The sequence below is a fragment of the Ochotona princeps genome, chromosome 2, assembly GCF_030435755.1.
Source record: "Ochotona princeps isolate mOchPri1 chromosome 2, mOchPri1.hap1, whole genome shotgun sequence".
Lineage (NCBI taxonomy): Eukaryota > Metazoa > Chordata > Mammalia > Lagomorpha > Ochotonidae > Ochotona > Ochotona princeps.
In genome coordinates, this window is record NC_080833.1 from 109,980,175 (window position 1) to 109,991,304 (window position 11,130).

The window sequence follows — 11,130 nt, forward strand, 5'->3', positions numbered from 1 at the left end:
AGTTTAACTTGACAGATATAGCCCCCCAGTGCCAGCCTCTGCCAGCTGATGCTGTGGCAAAGCCCAACCAACCCTCACCCACTCTGATTTTTGCTTGCACCGGTCGGAACAGTCAGCCCAACTTGACCCTTCCCTAATCTAGCTCACATGAGGCCCACAGGTGTTGTAGCCCTGCCTGGTCTGGTCTGGTCTCCACCCATCCCAGCTCAGTGGGAGTGATTGTCCAGCAGGGGAGCCCGCATTCCCCCTGTTGGCTTTGCCCCCCCCTTCTCTGGTTCTCACGTGTGCTGGTTGGGCGCTGAGACCATATCTGGTACGGCTCACCTCATCTTGGCATTCCACAATGTGTACTGGTTTGTGTCGCAACCAAACCTGGCCTGAACCACACTCTTTTCTGGTGCTTGGATTCACCAGCTGGAGATGTAAACTGTTTCATTTTGGTCTGCCCCCAACCTCTACCAAATGTATGCCGGTGGGTGTCTTTCTCTGGCTTGGTCTGGGTTGCTCCCTATCATGGTTCTTGCACTCACCTGCAGGGACTGTGTCCTGACAGAGTAGTTTTCCAGGCTCCTCGATCAGAACCTCTCCCTATGTCAGATTTTGCACATACTGGTGGTCCATGGGCCAGCCCTCAATGCTGGCCTTCAACCCATTCTGGTTCTTTTTTTTTTTTTTTTTTTTTTCACGAATTAGTTTTTTTTAATTATTATTTTTTAATAATCTTACTTAGTTGATTAGGGAACAAAGTGTCAAGGGTTACAGGTAAAGTGGGTAATACCATTGTTTCCACATCAATATTTTACCCTGTATCTGGGGTCAGGGAAAAAAACAAAGGGAAAAGCCCCACCCAACCTCCCACCCATCCCAGATCCCCAATGGGAGGCACGCTCTGAGGGTCCTGCTCATACAGTTTTGATAGTTCATCAGTTCTGGATTGCTGCCAATCTCTCAGTTCCAATTGCAATGAATCCTATGCAGAATCCACTGGCTGACAGTCTCTTCATGGTTGGGGTTCTAACATCAGCAGTTCAGTTGGAGGGATCTCCAAAGAAACTTCATCTGAGATGATCCCAGGCCTGATTCTTGCGCGAGTTTGCTAGTACAGAGTCCGACACCGTCCGTCACACGAATCAGCTTATGCTCATGCTGGTCGTTGGGATTGCTGGGTTCGTTTTGTTTCTAGTCCTGTCTTCCTCGTGAACCAAGGGGTGTTGTAGTCCAGTTCGATCCTGCCCGCTTCATACTCGGTCCTCAAGCAAACCGGTTGGGGCTGCAGCCTGGTTGGGGCGACTCCCCATAACCCCCACCAGTTCTGCCCCCTACCCTGGTTCCCATGGTTGCCAGTATGCACTGCAGGCTTGTCAAGTCTGTCCCACATCCTGTTTAGCTCTCGCACGTGTCGATGGGTATTGAAGCCCAGCTCAACCCAACCAACCTATTATCCAGCCCACACACCTACTGGCAGGTGTCCTTCTGTACAGCCACCCCTGCCCCTGTCCTGGTGTTCGTGCTGTCCATTGAGAGTGGTAGTCCCGAAGGAGGTGCCCACTATTTCCCTTCTAGGCCACACTCACTCCCAGATTATGCACTCTCCAGGTAGTTCTGGCATTTGACTTGACAGAATTCGCTCCAAGTGCCAGCCTCTGCCAGCTAGTACTGCAGCTAGCCCAACCAACCCTCACCCACTCTGGCTTTTGCTTGCACCAGTCGGAACAGTTAGCCCACCGTGGCCCTTCCCTGATCTAGCCCACATGAGGCCCACAGGTGTAACAGCCCTGCCTATTCTGATCTGCCCCCATCCCGACTCAGGCTTTCCAATTGAAGTAGTTGTCCAGCAGGGGAGCCCACATTCCCCTGTCAGCTTTGCCTCCTCCCCCTGATTATCACATGTGCTGTTTGGGCGCTGCAACCACATCTGGTAGGGCTCATCTCACCTTGGCATTCCTTATTGTGTACTAGTATATGTTGCAACCGAACCTGGCTCGACCCACACTCTGTTCTGGCGCTCGGACTCACCAGGGGGTGATGTGAACAGGTTCAGCCTGGTCTGCCCCCAATCCATGCCATGTGTATACCAGTGGGATAATTTCCATAGCCTGTTCTGGGCTGTTTCCTATTGTGCTTCTTGCACTTACCTGCAGGGACTGTGTCCTGCCAGAGGAGTTGCCCAGGCTCCTCCATCAGAAACTCTCCCAGTGCCAGGTTTCGCGCATACCAGTGGGTCCATGAGCCAGCCCTGTTCAGTTCACCTCCTGTCCTAGCAGGAACAGTGGTGTTTCCTGACTGTTCTTCAACCCAATCTGGTTCTTATTGTTGGGTGTTTCAACCCAGCCATGGCTCTTCCATACCCCCATATGGCTTACACATGGTTCAGTAAGGGCTGAGACCTAGCCTAGTCTGTCATACATTTCCCCTGGTCCTGCAGAGCACCAGATGGTGTTGGAGTCTGGCCTGGCTTGGTGCTTCCATTCCCAGTCCACACCCATTCCCAGCCCCATTTACAACCCATGCGCTCATTGGTGGGAAACTCAACCCAGCTAGAGTATCCCCTTAGCTGCCCAACTGGGCCTATTCCCAGCCTTGGATCTTGTGAAGGCCAGTGGTTGCTCTGATTCAACTTGGTAGAGCCCCTCTCTTGTCCTGTTCCCTTAGATGCTGTGGCTTAGCATCCCTGTCTTTAGCAGATCAGTAGGTGCAAGGACCTACTTGGCATGACCTGTGCTCCAACCTGATTTCTGTTGTTTCTTGTGAGTTAAGGTTTGTTCAGCCCTGCCCATTCTGTCCCCTTCCAGTGGCAGCACGGCCCACCCCACATCCTGTTAAAGGATGCACTTTCAGGTGCTGCTGCCTTGACCTGCGCTGACTGTTTTGGGTTCCTGCACCCGTGTGTGATGGCAGGTGGCATGGTCACATCTAGCTTAGTCCATCCCAACCCCAGCTTGCGAGCTAACCAGGGGGAACTTGTATTTCCACAGGGTTGGGCCCACACAACCCCATAGAGTCTACCCCCAGACCAAGTTCTCTCGTGTGCTGGATAGAGTCTTGACCCTGCCAGATGTGACCACTCCACCACTCCACCAAACAGTTGGGTAATGGTACCCATCACTGCCAAAGAGGCCCCCATCCATAGCATTGGTGTGGGCTAGTGTGTGACGATCAGTGATGTCCTAGGCAAACAGGCCATTTCTGTATTCCGAATTGGGTTGGTGTATCTAACTAACTGTAATTGTCTCCTGGGTACTTCCCTCCAAACCACCAGGTCTCAGTCCCCACACCAGACTAAAACTTCCATGACCCTGTCACTGGGAATCACCCAAGATTCATTACTCACCTTCACTAAAATTGGACTTAATCATGGGTGTCCCCAGGCAGCAAACATATCTTAAAAAACCCCAGAGTTTGACGCCGGGAGGCCAGCAGGCAAAGCCTGGCACCGCATGGTGCACTGGCTGCCCTGGGGGAGGCCGAGGACTCGTTCACTGCCTTGCGGCAGTGTCTTTGGCGTGAGCCCCCAGCATTGAGTCCGAACCGGCAGGGGCACCCCCAACAGCCGCCACACTGTGAGGAGCGGCACTTGCCCCCAAACCCAAGGCCCAAACCCCCATTCTGGTTCTTACTGTTGGATATTTCAGCCCAGCCAAGGCTTGTCCATATCCAGACACTGCTCATACATGGCGCAATAGGGGCAGAGACCTAGCCTAGTCCGTCCTACATCTACCCAGGTTCTCCAGAGCTCCAGATGGTGCTGGAGTCTAGCCTGGTTAAGTGTGCCCAGCCCCAGTTCACACTTGTGTCAAGGGAGATTGCAGCCATATCCAGACCAGAATGCAGCCCCGCCTCCAGCCCCCCACACTCACTGTGGGAACCCCAACCCAGCAAGGGTGTACTCTCACAGCTCCCCAACCGACCCTATTCCCAGCCCTAGATTATGTGCATGCCAGTGGTTGTTTTGACCCAGTTAGTTTAGCCCCTCACCTATCTAAGCCTTTGCCTTTGATGCTGTGGCCTAGTATCCCTGGCTCATGTAGATCAGTCAGTGTAAGAGCCTAGCTCAGCATGACCTGTGATCCATCCTGATTTCTGTTCTTCCTTGTGGGTTGAGGTTTGCTTGGTCCTGCCCAGTCCACCCCTTTCCAGTTGCAGCTCAGCCCACCCCACATCCTGTTTTAAGATGCACTTTTGGGTGCTGCTGCCTTGACCTGCCCAGATTGTTGGTGGTTCCTTTACCTGTAAGTGATGGCAGATTCCATGGTCACCCCTAGCTCAGCCTATCGCCACCCTTCTCGCGAGCTAAGCTGCGGGACTTATATTTCCACAGGGTTGGGCCCATACTCCCCCCAGGACCCAGACTTGGTTCGTGCTGGTTATTGTCTTGACCCTGCCAAATGTAATCCGTCCACTGTTCCACAACCTAGTCAGGTATTGGTACCTAGCTTGTCAGACAGGCCCCTATCCATAGCTTTTGTGTGGACTGGTGTGTGGCAGTCAGTGATGCTCTATGCTAACAACCCATCTCAGGATTCCCATTTAGGCTGGTGTTCGGTTCGGCCAAAGTACATCTTATGGACTCTCCCCACCAAACCACCAGGTCTCAGTCTCCATGCTTGCCAGAAAGTTCTGTGACCCCATTGCTAGGAATCACCCAGAATTCATTCCTCACCTACACTCACACTGGCCTTATTCATGGATGTCCCTAGGCAGCAATTGCATATTCTAAAAACCCCAGAGCTTGGGCCCGGCGGTGTGGCCTAGCGGCCAAAGTCCTCGCCTTGAACGTGCCAGGATCCCATATGGGCTCTGGTTCTAATCCCGACAGCTCCACTTCCCATCCTAGCTCCCTGCTTGTGGCCTGGGAAAGCAGTTGAGGACGGCCCAAGGCTTTGGGATCCTGCACCCGCGTGGGAGACCCGGAAGAGGTTCCAGGTTCCTGGCTTTGGATTGGTGCAGCACCGGCTGTTGTGCTCACTTGGGGAATGACTCATCGGATGGAAGATCTTCATCTCTGTCTCTCCTCCTCTCTGTATGTCTGACTTTGTAATAAAAATAAATACATTAAAAAAAAAAAAAAAAAACAGAGCTCAGCGCAGGGTACGCAGGCCACCCAAATCCTAGGACTGGTCACTGCCTTTTGGCAGTGACTTTGGCCTGAGTCCTCAGCATTGGGTCCAGCCTGGCTGGGACACCCCCCACAGCCGCCACACTGCAGGGAGCTGCTTTTGGCCCAACCCCACAGCCCAAACCCTCCAGTAAACTAATTTTTAAAGTGATAACCTTGTACACCCGTGATTGAGGCTATAAATATCCAGAAGGCATTTGATGGAAAAAGAGGCTGCCTATCCTGCAACAGTTTGGTCACTTTCTGTTCTGAAGTTGAATTGGCTTCCCCGAGCTACCAGCACAAACCCAAAGCCCTTACAGTGGTGTGGGAAGCCAGTCATGGGTGGCTCCAGACTGTCACTGCTCTTGTCCATACACAGCCTCCTTCCCCTTGCACTTGAGCCGCAGGGCCTGCCAAGGGATTCCCAATGCACTTTTCCCAGGAAATGTTTCAAGTCTCGCTCTCTTGCTTGCTGCAGGTTTGCAGTCAAATGTTTGTATTCAAATGTCCTTAAAGCCCACTGAAGCTTTTCCTGGACAAATTAAATAAACTAGCAGCAACATCCTCCTGGTCCCTGGTCTTATCACCTCTAAGCCATCCTCCCTGCCATGTTTTTCTCCAGGACATTTAGTTTTTATTTATTCACATGTTCGTTTTCTCTTCCATCTGAATCTGCAAATCACAAGGGAATCTGCAAATCATCGTGGAAAATGAAACTAACAGGGCCTGGTGCTGTGGCCTAGTAGCTGAAGTCCTCACCATACGTGCGCTGGGATCCATTACGGGTGCCAGTTCATGTCCTGGCAGCCTCATTTCCCATTTAGCTGTTTGAGGCCTGGGAAAGGAGTTGATGATGATCCAAAACCTTGACGCAACCTGAGGAAATCACAGATCCCCCTGTTTGGAAGTGGAGGAATAGCCAGTTGAATCATCACACGGGCCGCCCTTCATGCGCATGGTATTAAAAAATTTTTAGGCAATGGGCCCGGCATGATACTGTAGTGGTTAAAGTCCTAGCCTTGAACGCCCCGGGATCCCATATGGGCGCCGGTTCTAATCCCGGCAGCTCCACTTCCCATCCAGCTCCCTGCTTGTGGCCTGGAAAAGCAGTTGAGGACGGCCCAAAGCTTTGGGACTCTGCACCCGTGTGGGAGGCCTGGAAGAAGCTCCTGGCTTCGGGTTGGCTCAGCTCCGGCTGTTGCAGTCATTTGGGAAGTCAATCAACAGATGGATGATCTTTTTCTGTTTCTCCTTCTTTCTATAAATCAGCCTTTCTAATAAAAAAAAAAAAACTTTAAAAATTAGTTTGTGAAAATGTGAGTATAATGAAACTGCTCATAATCCCATGGCAGAAAACCCAGGCTCCATACTTTACTCTAACGCACCCCTTCAGAGGCGGCAGGGAACAGTTCAAGTCCCTAAGTCCTCATCATCCGCACAGGAGACCCGCACTGAGTTACCAGCTCCCAGTTTTAGTCTGGTCCAGCTCTGTTGCAGGCACCTAAGGAGTGAACAAGCAGAGGGAAAGCTTTCTGTCTCTGTTGGTCTCTTTCTGTTTTTCCAGCCTGTCAAATAAATAACAGGGGCTGGTGTTGGGGCACAGTGGTTTGGGTCATTGGCTGTAATTTTGGCATTCCGTAGGGCACTGATTCAAGACCCATCTTCTCTACTTCCGACTCAGCTCAATGCTAACGCACCTGGGAAGGCAGTAGAAGGTGACCCACGTTTTGAGCCCCTGCCATTCACGTGGGAGATCTGAATGGAGCTGGTTTTCATCTGACCTTGCCCTGGCCATTAGGGCCATCCGGGAAGTGAACGAGCAAATAGAAAATCTCTCCCTCTCTTCCTGTAACTCTGCCTTTCCAATAAATACAATACATAATTGCTTTTATTTTTATTTTAAAGATTTATTTATTTTCACTGGAAAGTCAGATATACAGAGAGGAGGAGAGATAGAGAGGAAGATCTTCCGTCCAATGATTTACTCCCCAAGTGAGCGCAATGGCCGGTGCTGTGCCAATGCAAAGCCAGGAGCCAGGAACTTCCTCCAGGTCTCCCATGTGGGTGCAGGGTCCCAAGGCATTGGGCCCTCCTCGACTGCTTTCCCAGGCCACAAGCAGGGAGCTGGGATGGGAAGCAGGGCTGCCAGGATTAGAACCGGTGCCCATATGGGATTCTGGTGTGTTCAAGGCGAGGACTTTGGCCACTAGGCCACCGCGCTGGGCCCTATTTTTATTTTTTAAAGAGAATTCTAGGATGGGGAATTGTGACAAGGAGGTCAAACAGTACCTGCAATGCCCATGTCAAATCGGAGCACCAGTTGCAGCCTTAATTGCTCTGCTACCCACCCAGCTCCCTGCTAACGTGCCTGGGAAGGCTGCAGAAGATGGCTCAAGTGCTTGAGCTAACCATGCCACCTGTGTGGGAGACCTGGATGGAGCGCCTGGCTCCTGGCTTCAGCAAAGCCTAGTCCTGCCTATTGCACTCATTTCAGTAGTGATCCAGCATGTGCGTCTAACCTGTGCCTCAGCCTCTACATCCAATGCCCATCTCTAAGCTCATCTCTCTCTCTTTTAATAAAGACTGACTTATTTACTTGAAAGGCAAATGCTGAGAGAGAGAGAGAGTTCATTTGCTGGTTCATTCCCCAGAAGAACACAACAGCAGTCGGGGCCTAGCCAGTCCAAAGTTAGGAATCTGCAATTTTTATCCAGGTCTTTCAAGTGGGTGTGGCAGCCCAAGCAATGATGCAATTCTTCTGTTTTCCCACATTAGCAGAAACCTGGGTCAGAAGTGGTAGCCTAGAGGCTAAAGTCCTCACCTTGCATGTGCCAGGATCCTATATGGGTGCCAGTTCATATTCTGGCTGTTTTACTTTCCATCCAGCTCCCTGCTTGTGGCCTGGGAAAGCAGTCGAGGATGGCCCAAAGCTTTGGGACCCTGTACCCGTGTGGGAGACCCGGAAGAAGCTCCTGGCTCCTGACTTCAGATCAGCTCAACTCTGGTCATTGTGGCCCAGTGAACAGGAAATCTTTGTCTCTCCTTCTCTCTGTAAATCCGACTTTCCAATAAAATACAAATAAATTTAAAACAGAAAGATTTTTTTCTCTCTCCATAGATCTGACTTGACTTTCCAGTAAAAATAAATACTTTTTAAAAATAGAAAAAAAACGAAACAGTTTGGACTGGAGCCAATGTCCGTATGGGATGCTGGCATTGCAGAAGGTAGCTTAACCTGATGTGCCACAGCACCAGCGCCAAAACTCATCTCCTACTTCCATTTTCCTACAAACGTTTTGAACTACTCTTGTACATCTGAGGGCAAGTATGTTTGTCTGCTTTGTTCTTGCTAAATCCTCAGTGCCCAGTGCAGTATCTGGTAGTTTCGGCACAGTGAAGGTACAGGCTTGGAAATGGGCTTGCCAGAAGTGAGAGCTGTGGCACCGTGAATGGCATCCTGACCTCCAATATGAGGAACCTGAATTGGAGTTATTGATTCTTGTCTCTGGTCTGGTCCAGTCCTGGCTGTTGTGGCCATCTGGAGGAGTGAACCAGTGGATGAAGATCTCTCTCTCCTTCTCTCTACACCACCTTGCTTTCAAATAAATAAATAAATAAATAAATATGAAGAAGGAGAAAGAGGAGAAGAAGCAAAGGAGAGGGCCCGGCATCATAGCCTAGAGCTAAAGTCCTCGCCTTGCACACACCAGGATCCCATATGGGCACTGGTTCTAATCCTGGCAGCTCCACTTTCCATCCAGCTTCCTGCCTGTGGCCTGGAAAAGTAGTCGAGGACGGCCCAATGCCTTGGGACCCTGCACCCATGTGGGAGACCCAGAAGAAACTCCTGGATTCTGGCTCCTGATTTGCTCAGCTCCGGCCATTGTGCTCACTTGGGGAGTGAAACATCGTACGGAAGATCTTTCTCTGTCTCTCCTCCTCTCTGTATATACCCGCCTTTCCAATAAAAAAAAACAGATTTTTTTTTTTAAAAAAAAGGAAGAAGAAGAGAAGGAGGAGGAAAAGGAGAAATGTGGGCACTTTTGTGGAACCCAACACCCGCATAGATGAACTCCTAAAAGGTGGCCCCTTACATACTTTTATTACCACTAGGGGGCAGGCTACTCTGATCTCCAGTTTCAAATGGTAAAAGCCGGGTTGACCCCAAGTCACCTACCGCATCTGACTTCTAGAATACTGTGGCAATGCAGATGGCGGACCCTGGAGTGAGGACTTCCTGGAGGAAGGCACTCCCAGCCTGCACATAGAAGGAACTTTGTCATATAGAAACAATAAAAAAGCTGAGTGCAACTGGGAGCTGAAGGATGAACAGAAACTTGGAGAGAGGCTGGGTCCTGGAGGCTGGAGTGGAACATCTGGTACTGAAGGAATGGGAGGGGCCCACAGGAGCCGCGTGGAGCTCCAAGCGAAGTCCGTGGGCCAGGGGAGCCAGGCAGGAGGTGGAGCCAAGGAGTGAGCTGTGAGAGTTGGACTGCTGTGTGGGGGTCTGTCTCCTCTTTCTGTTTCCATGTCTTTGCTCCTTCCTCTGTTCCTGTCATCTGACCAGTCCCTGCCCCTTGGCCAGGAATGCCCTGTGCTGTCTTCACTTTCCGTGCTAGCACTGCGACAGCCCGTCAGGGAGTAAAAAGTGGGTGAGGAACCAGGAGCCTGTGTCTCTTAGCACCCCTAGAGCCACCAGCCATCCTGATCCCACCCCCAGGCAGGGCAGGGACCTTCTGCTTCTCTTCTCCCCTGGCCCGGCTGTGGCACTGGCTTCCCCTCCCGCCAGCCTCAGTCCCTCACGCCTCTGTGCCCTGTACCAGTGAGTGCCAGCTGGCAGCTCTCACCGGAGACTGAGGTGGCATGGGATGGGGGAGGGGAGGAAGTGGGCAGGGGCCCAAGGGGGCTGGGGGCCAGAATCTAAGGAGGTGGGACTTGGGACCTGACACTTAGTCCTCAAGACTCCTGGGACTAGGGAAAGGCCGGTGAAGGGTCCTGAGAGTTCCCCCACGGACAAGGGAGGCCTTGCCCACCCCCAACCCCTCTGGTTCTCCTGCTCCTGGCAAATCCCATCCTCTCCCCCAACCACCTCCTGTGCTCCATGCACACTCCCTTAAGCTGCTTCTGGCTAATTCTTCCTGGTCCCTTTAAGAGCTGCCTGGGAACTGGGGCACTGGAGGGGGCAGTCAGGGCTCCCCCTACTCCTCCCTTCTCGTGCCCTCCCCTGCTCTACACCCTGCCTGGTACAGACTCGGCTGAAGTTTTGGACGCCTGGGTTAGGGGCTCGCCATTGCTGGGCTGGGGGTAAGGCTTGAAGTGGTGATGAAGGGGGACCGTGATCCCCGGGCTTGGGATGGAGGGTGGGACACCGGATTTCTGGGACCAAGGACATGGACAACGCACCACCTTGGGAGGCTTAGTGGACAGGGATGGTTTGGGGGGGTGCAGGGATGGCCTCTAGCCTGAGACTGGGGGTGGGGGACGAGTGTCAGAAATCTGACAGGCCAATCCTCAGGGTGCCCTAGGCCTGGGTCACCTCACTCTTCACCCTCCCCCCATCTCAACATCCCTTGTCTGCTTAACTCCGTCAGTTGCTCCCAGCCCGTCCCAATCACAAACACAGAGCTCTGATACTGCCTCTTCCACAAGTGGGAAAATTGAGGCCAGGGACACTGGCAGCTGAGGCTGGGAGTCTGGGGGTGTACGCTGCTGCTCCACCTCAGAGAGCTGGGAGCAGAGGGCTGGATGTCCAGGCCACCGCAGCAAGTCACCACCTGGTTCTCTCTCACAAGAACATTTCACTCCTGTCCACCACTTCAGCTTCCAAGGCCAAGGGCAGGCCACTGAGGGAGCTTGGAAAGGAGCAGAGCCAGGACAGACCTGTGAGTGCCTCCACTCCCTGGAATCAGGTTTGAGTGTACCCTCCTCCAGTTCTGCCATGGAGCCTGGGGCCCCTCCCCCTAAGGGGACAAAGATTGGGACGCAGAGCCCACGTCCAATTTTCTCTAAGTGCTGTTGTCTGGATCGCAAAT